At 39.4% G+C, this 8,213-nt stretch overlaps 1 long non-coding RNA gene across 1 annotated transcript; it reads left to right on the top strand.

Annotated features, from left to right (window-relative positions):
• Positions 1-295: 295 nt before the first annotated feature.
• Positions 296-7,849, top strand: LOC119910100. The gene is made up of 2 exons (XR_005445588.1): positions 296-614; positions 7,565-7,849. It is a non-coding gene; the product is annotated as an uncharacterized LOC119910100 (long non-coding RNA).
• The last annotated feature ends 364 nt before the right edge of the window (positions 7,850-8,213 follow it).

Here is an 8,213-nt window from a genome sequence, read left to right as displayed (position 1 = left end):
TAATCACAGCCTGATATCTGACTTTTTGCATTTTTCTTAGACTTGAACACAGTGTGGCTCCATGATGTAAAATATTTACTTCACAGACAAGTCAATGACAAATGTGTTCTCCCACACATCCGCATGCCTGTTCACAACAATGTGTAATTTTTAGGTGGAAATGCATCTGGGAAAGAGAATGCATGTTCTCTAAAATGAGATTCATTGCCATGTCATCACAAAGTTGCTCTCCATATCAAGTCCGTGAACCTCTGCTCTTCCTCTCTCTTCCCTCCTCCCCCCTCTTCTCCAGAGCAAACTGGAAGACCTCAGTCATCATCCTCGTTTTAGCTCAAATTTGGTGGGATCAAAGGTGGCCAGCTGGGAGTGGGCGGGGAGCAGATGGTTGCATGCTCAGAGGGACCAGGCAAAGGCCCTTCAGGTTTTAACACCTCCTCTCCCCTGGGTGCCCGGGTGGGGGGGATCCGGCTCGGGGAACCTACCTGAGCTCAGTGGCATGACCAGCAGGCTTCCACTGTACCACCCCCTGCTTCGTTCGCATATGGCGCCAGCCATGGGGGCTTTGAGCTGGGGTTCTGACCTGAGGAAAATAAACTGTGGAAGGGCAGGGGAAGGTAAGCCTCTCTCATTAGGATGAGTGCATGAGAATGAATTCATTCATTAACAAACCAAGAATGCAGTATGAGTTCAGGGAGTTGTGGATTAAACTTGGCATGTAGTACCTAAAAAGTTATGTTGTCGACAAATAAATATTATAGACTCATATTTACATAAAAGAAAAAAAGTATTAAAATGTCTGAATTTTTATGAAACAGTTTGAAAAGGATTATATGACCTCTTTTTATTTCTGTAGTTTTACCTCTTTACCTCTGATAACCTGCTGTTGTGAGGTCTCTATGGGCCAGGCAATGGCTGGTTACAGAGACTGCAGGTGCTAGGACAGATTAATCCCTTGCCAAATCAGCTCCGCCTCAGCAATCTCAGAGTTCCAGGAAAGGAGCCTGCTGGGAACGTGAAGTGGTACTTGTGGTCTAGGATTATGACTTTCAGACTTGTTGGCCTTGAGAACACAAATGTAGCCTCTTGAATTGAATTTGCAGAGGGAATAAGTTCTGTGGAGGGGGGGTTGGATTCATCCACAACCAGTGTTTTTTTGGGGATAACTATTTTTCCATAAATCCATCTTAAGTAGTCACATTCTCCCTGTGGCTAATAGGATCATGATGGGAATAATCTTAACAAATCTGACAGAAAAAAAGAATGTCCTGGCCTTCAACTTCTTCCTCTCGGTAAATGAACAATTTCAAGAGTCTTTCCTGTGGGACAAAGCTGGGGGGGGCTTACATTGGCAATGATACAAAATAGTAAGAGAAAAACAACATAATTTTCTCAGAAGATTTTACTACTATTACTGAAGCTATATAGGTTATACTGTCAGCTGCACATGATGGTGATTCATTTGCAACTGTAATACAATTAAACAAAGACAAATATACTGTAAACGTATGCTTTAACAGTAAAATCTAGCATTTTCCTATTTTCTGACTGCTTGTTAAAACTATGAATACAGTGAATGTTGAATGTTATTGATTCATAGAAAATTTGTCATAAGGAAAATACAAGTGACAACCTAAAGCTGTCCAGTGAAGACTCCTTTTTAAAGTAGAACTGGCATCCTGTTCATAGTGGATTGAAATTGAAATGGTGCCTGATCAGACATTTGCTCCCCATTCTCACCTTGTCACTCACACCCGCTTCTGCATAGCCCCACAATAGCCTTGGACGCACACAATATGACCAAGCAAACCTCTTATTGTCATATCAAACTCTGACAGCGCCGGGATATGGATCTGCTCTGTATTTACCCTCCTGCCCCGGCGTACAAACACATACTTTTTAGCCTTCACAATCTCACACAACAAAAATGACACCACAGAGAAATATTGTTAATATTTATAACTTTTCCTCTACATGTTTGGCCTCTTAAAGCATATCAAAAGTGGTGATACTGCTCATATTTCACAACATAACTTTTTATTTAAACATAACATGAAAAAATTAGTGCTGGCAACGATAAAAAATTTTATTCCCAATTAATCGCATGATTTTCTGCGATTAATTGCATAGTTATGCGCAAAATAGAATAATGATTTCTAAAGTAGTGTATTGCACACTTTTAATTTAAATGTACTGCTATATACAAAAAGTTCAATAACATGTGGTTTGCAAACACTAAAAATAAGGTGTTTTTTTACCAGCAGTATTCCCTTTACACAGTAGCAACAAAATATTTATTGTACATCTGGACTTAAACTTTAATGTAATCAAATCAAATATAAAACGAAAGCTATTTGCCACTGCCAGGGCATTACCTTTTATAGCTTGTTAAAACAAGTTAGAGTCCAGAGGCATGAACATAACATACCAGGTTAACATATAAAAATCGGTTTTCTTGTTTTTTTTCTGAACATTTTTCTTTTATCAGGGAGCAGCATAAACACTTTATGTTCAGTAGCAAGTGTCCCTGTTAGAGTGAGGTGAAGTGGTTGCCTCACGCACACGCCTGCCCGCTGCTGAAGTTGAATTGTTTTGAACTTTTAGTACGCGACGCGCAGCACAAATCATTGGAAGAGAGCTGAACTGATTCTCGCTGTTTTTGAGATTCCAGAATCTATTACTGTTTACTAAATATGACATCAACAGGAGGGAATGGCAGAGCATCCCCGCAAAACTAGATGAAGGCCTATCAGGTAAAGTTATATAGCCTATAATTTTAACTTAAATTAAATGGGCTACAGCTGTGTAGCGCACAGAAGCCGTTGGCTTACTATCGCGCCTGCCGTTTACTTGCGGAGCGCTTGTCAAGCGACTATGTTTCTGAGACATCTTCCCAAATACTAATCAGCATGCAGTGTGTAGCTATCCACTTCGCTATGGCATTTGATCGCTTGTATTGCTTTTGTGCATCTTCTTCTCCCACATTCTGCATCCAGCGTAGTCTGCCGAAGCCTCCCTCCGCTGCTTGTTTTGGTGGGTGACTTGCAGGCTGATCAACATCCCACCCCTCCTGTCAACATCCCACCCCTCCTGTGACCCAACTGTATGTATTCAGAGCCAGTGAGCAACGGACTTTCAAAATAATAATACAGGGTACCCCCGGGGTCTTAAAAATACTTAAAAAGTCTTAAATTTCATATTCCAAAAATAAGGCCTTAAAAGTATTAAATTTAATTTACCAAAGTATTAAATTTTATCTTGTCCTTTTGTAGGATTAAATGCCATAACGTCATAAATTAATTTTGTGTGTGTGAGACTTAATAATTTACTCCGTTTGGTGTGACTCTGATGTTATACGGCAGTACAGGTAATGTAACGTGTTTAGGGCTGAAACGATTATTGGATTAAATCGATAAAATCGATTAATAAAATGCATCGACACAAATTCTTTGCATCGATGCTTTGTTTAGTCCATTTAATTTTACAGCACAGTGTTTCACAGGGACATTTATTACTGTCGCACATCGCGCTTACGCTGTGAACACGACGTGATTATAATGGAGCTGTTTGCAAAGTGGAGGAAGAGAGAGAAAATAGTGAGGGACAAAACAGAAAGTGTCCAAAGTATGGGATTATTTCAAGCTAAAGAAAACAACAACTCTGTAATGTTACCGTCCATCCACCGTAAAATGAAACTTATGTCTTCTCTGCAACAGCATGACAACATCTGATCAGAAGGCACACGGTGTTCTGCCAGCGGACCACAGACAAGATAAAAGTAACAGCAACTTTAGCATTTAACTGAAATCATGACTGATTGTTGAGTTGAAGGCTAGCCAAAGTAAGCCGCAGTCCTCAGCTGAAAATGTGCACACGTGCATTTGTTTTCTCCTTTTTGGGCTGTAAGTTGTAACCTCACAGTAATGAGTTAACTGGGTGTTGGGAGCTGCACCTTTTAACTCACCTCCAGCTGTCTCTGTAGCTCAGACAATCCCTGCTACCTGCGTGTGCTAATCCATCCTTTCACCCATATTCTTTGTCTTTATAATTGCCATCTTTATAATAACAAACAACAGCTGTTTCGTGTGCAGGATCGCTCATTTCCCGTTTCACATTTCACGTGTGTTTTCTTGACAAAATGTGGTTTGGAGACCAGCGTCGGGTGACACAGCCTCTGTCAGCTCCTGTAGTGTGTGTGTGTCCCTGTCACCGATCAGTCACGTAGTGTGGACGCCACAAGAACTTCAAGACTGCTGTGGGCAAGTTGCATGAACGGCACGGCCATCGGCCGACGCTGAAAGTTGTGTAGTCTGCACGAGCCTTTAGTATAACTTGTATAGCACTCCGGTGATGTTTGTGTTTGTAAAGCAGCTGTCTAATTGTTGGTCTGATGTTTGCTGTATGACACACGCCGCCAAGCAAAAGTACTTCTTAAACGACGCATCGAAGCTTCGGATACTAAAATCATCGTTAGCTGCAGCCCTATTCCTGTTTACGTCAGTGTTTAGCTTTACGTTCTGGACTGTGGCGTGTTCGCGGTGCACAAGCTCTAGCATGTATCAGTCAGTTATCAGGAAAGAAAACAAAACTTCTCTGACATGCCCACTAACAAGCTAACGCTACCTTGTCGCCTGAGAACGGGCAAGTGTCTGAAATTCAGGACCGTGTCTGTGTGTCGGCGTTGCGCCACTGTTGCGGAGTAAAGTTATGTGAATGGAAACATCCAACTAATGTTAACGCACATTAAACTTATGTCACCCAAACCGGAGCCCAACTTCTTATCCCTGCTTGCTTCAAGCCAATACTATCTGATACTATATTTCAAGCAGCCTTTAATGCAAACACAGAATAGAATTAATAATCACTGAAGCAATTGGCATATTATATGACATTACATAACCTTATCTTGTTAGAATTTGGTTTTGTGCTGTTGTTTTTTCCTGTGTTTATTTGATATTGTCATGGTTTGGAGTTTTGTAGTCTAGTTTATTATTTTGTTCATTCGCTTTAAGTTTTCTTAGTAACTGTCTTGTCTCTCATCGTAGTTCTTAGTCCTGTGCTTTAGTTCATGATTAGTGTTTTCTTGGTTGTTGTACTTCTGTGTTTTATTACTTATGGTCTGTGTCTTTGTCCTTAGTCTTTTATCTCCATGTTTTAGTTTGGTCCTGCCCATGTCCTGATTTTTCAGTCGTACCATGTTTTACTTTGGTAGATCTGTCCATGAGTGTTCTGTGAACTTCACTTCCTGTTTTATTTTGTAGTCTTCTGTGCCTGGTGTTTTTGTCTAGCTTGGTTCCTGTTGTTAGTTAGTGTATTGTTGTCTTGATGATTTGTTACTTCTGCCTTTGTTTTTGGATCTGTGTCTGCTTGTGTTTGTAGTCTTTTCGGTTTATTCTTTATTCTGTTCTGTGTTAGTTTCCTGTCTGGTTTCCTTGCTGTTACACTCTGTCTTATTCACTGTGTGTCTGCGGTGCCTGATTAGTGCTTATTCCCTTCACCTGTGATGCTCCCACCCCGCTCGTTAGTTTCTGTGTGTGTGTGTGTGTATATATGCTTGCTTGTTTCTTTAGTCCTTGTCACGTCCTTGCTTCTGTGTTGAGTGTTCCGTCCTGTACCTGCACTTGTGGATTAATCTGTGGTTTGTACCTTATTCCTTTGTTTTGGATTTTTTACCTATGTTTTACCTATTACTTGTTTAATAAAATCTTTTGTTTGAACTGCAACCACCTCACCTACGTCTGCATTTGGGTCCAGTCCTCAGCCTGCTCTCAGCCTCCCCCACCCCCCTGACATATCTAGCCAAGGTGTAACTAATTGTAACAACTTATACCATACAACGTTTTTGTTGAGTTCTTAGTGCACAGATATTGTATTCATTTCATAGTTGTCATTTACACTGTGGATACTGGGGACAGGTCTCCATCACTTTATTTTAAAGTATTTGTTCAGAAAAATGGGTTACAACAAGAAATGTTAAAAAAACAAATGAAAATACTTCAGAAAGGTTTATTTGCACAATAAGAAAACATATAATGTAATTTAAAGATGGAAGGAACAAATGTGCATTGTCCAAAAAAGTTTAAGCTAAAAACACAAGCTGCTGAATACTGCATTATATTCTTTCTATTATATTCTTTGATTTGTCACCTGAGTAACTATATATAAATAAAGACAATTGTACCATAAATTGGTGCAGAAAATGATTGCAGAATGCAGGAAATTATGTGAACCCAGTATTGTAAATCATGTATGTGAGCCAAGTGTATCGTGCTGCACCCCCTAATCTGAACCCCTATTTTTCCACCACTTTTCAACAAAAAGTGACGTCCTTGATTAACTTTTATCAAAGTACAAAAAGCTATAGTGTGTTAAATATGAATGTATTATAATAAAATATTTTATTAAATTCACGTAACTTTGTAAATAATTTTCTCATGCTTACAATTCATACAGATTTTCCATTATACATCCGTGAAGCTGGTATTAAATTTCATCCTAGGAGGTACTAAAAAGGTCTTAAAAAGTCCTGGGGATACTCTGTAATAATAAAAACTGCGTTAACATGAGATAAAATAATTGTCGGCGTTAAGTAATTAACACGTTAACGTGCCCAGCCCTAGAAAAAATTTTAACTCAATCTTACTCATATAATTAGTCAATTAATCGAGTAACAGAAAATGATCTGTCATTGTTTTTAAAAAAAATGCCATACATTCTCTGGTTGCAGCTACTCAAATGTGCTGATTTGCTGCTTTTCTCGGTTTCATATCACTGTAAATTAGGACTCAAACTAAGTTATTTTTGTAATTGACTGATCAAACCATTTTGCAATGACTAATCACTTAGTCTGTGAAACATCAAGAAACTTTGAGAAAAAGGCTCATCACTGTTTCTCAGAGTCAAATGTGACATCATCAAATCTTGAATCAGCCAGGTAACAATCTAAGATCCAAAGATGTTCAGTTTAGAAATATATAAAACAGAGAAAAGCAGCAAATCCACACATCTGAGAAGTTGGAATCAGATAATGTTTGTCATTTTTGCTTGAAAAATGATTAACCTTGTGCTGATTTACTAATAGATTAGTCATATAATCATTGGACTTCTGATGTAAACTGACTATTTTTTGGTTTTGAGCTTTTGGTTGGACAAAGTTGTCACCTTAGACTCTGGTAAATTAAATTATTGCAGCCAAAATGAAAGAAATCTCTCAACATTCATCTGGCTGGTATTCACAATGTTTACAGTGAAAGAATTGTATGACTGTGTTGTGACTCAGATCTACAATTTAACAAAGAGCCTCATGCTTTTGGTCATATTGCATTCTGGGACAAAGGTGCCATCCAGGACCCATCCATCTTAAAGGATCTCAATGAAAGCTGGGAGTTGATTTAGCTGGCATGTGTGTTTTCTATCTGTGCCTTTTGTTTTTCTGTGTGTGCTTGTGTGTGTATCTGTGAGTGACCCATTGTGGCCAGACACCTGCCCACAGGCTCCTTGTCTGACTGATGAATCAGTGTCTTCAAGGTGTCTTTGAAGAAGTCTATTGTATGCCTTTGTTCTACAGTCTTAAGCATCCTGTCCTGTGTCTCCCTCTGCACACTAAAGAGAAAATAAATCCACTGCTGACACCGCCACAATGAATGGCCCAGGCCACCGTCCCATCAACCATCTCTTCCAGCTCAGAACAGAAGGAGAAAAGGATAATGGATACTGGATCAGAGAAAAGAGAAATAAAACAACAACAACAAAAAAACAATAGTGTATACAGAATCTGACAATAGAGCCTCCATCCCTTTTCCATCTACCCATCATTTCTATGAAAGAATAAATTCAAAACATTCCCAAAAAACTTTTTCTCATTTTTATTCAGTTTTCTCTTTATTCATCTCATTTGATTTCTCTCTTATTTGTGATGTCACACCTGCTATCATTCATGTGCTGCATGGTCTGTCAGGGCAGATTAGAGGCAGGGGCTTGTGCCTCGACAGCCATCGTACAGTATCAATATTGTGACGGCTGAGGAGCCGCCCGTCCTCACATCTCCTCGGAGTGCAAAGACAATTGAAAAGAGGAAGCGTCACAAACCTGACACCCAAGTCACTTCAAGGAATCCCTTTCAAGAAGAAATAAAACCTCACCTGACAAAGCAAAGCTAGCCCAGGACAAGAGTAAATAGCATCAAACAGCAAGGGTATTTCCACTTTTAACAAAAG

The sequence above is a fragment of the Micropterus salmoides genome, unplaced genomic scaffold (genome assembly GCF_014851395.1).
Source record: "Micropterus salmoides isolate LMB-PRFRI ecotype aquatic unplaced genomic scaffold, ASM1485139v1 Ms_hic_scaffold_19, whole genome shotgun sequence".
In the NCBI taxonomy this organism is placed as follows: Eukaryota; Metazoa; Chordata; class Actinopteri; order Centrarchiformes; family Centrarchidae; genus Micropterus; species Micropterus salmoides.
This window is presented reverse-complemented; position numbering and strand designations above follow the sequence as displayed.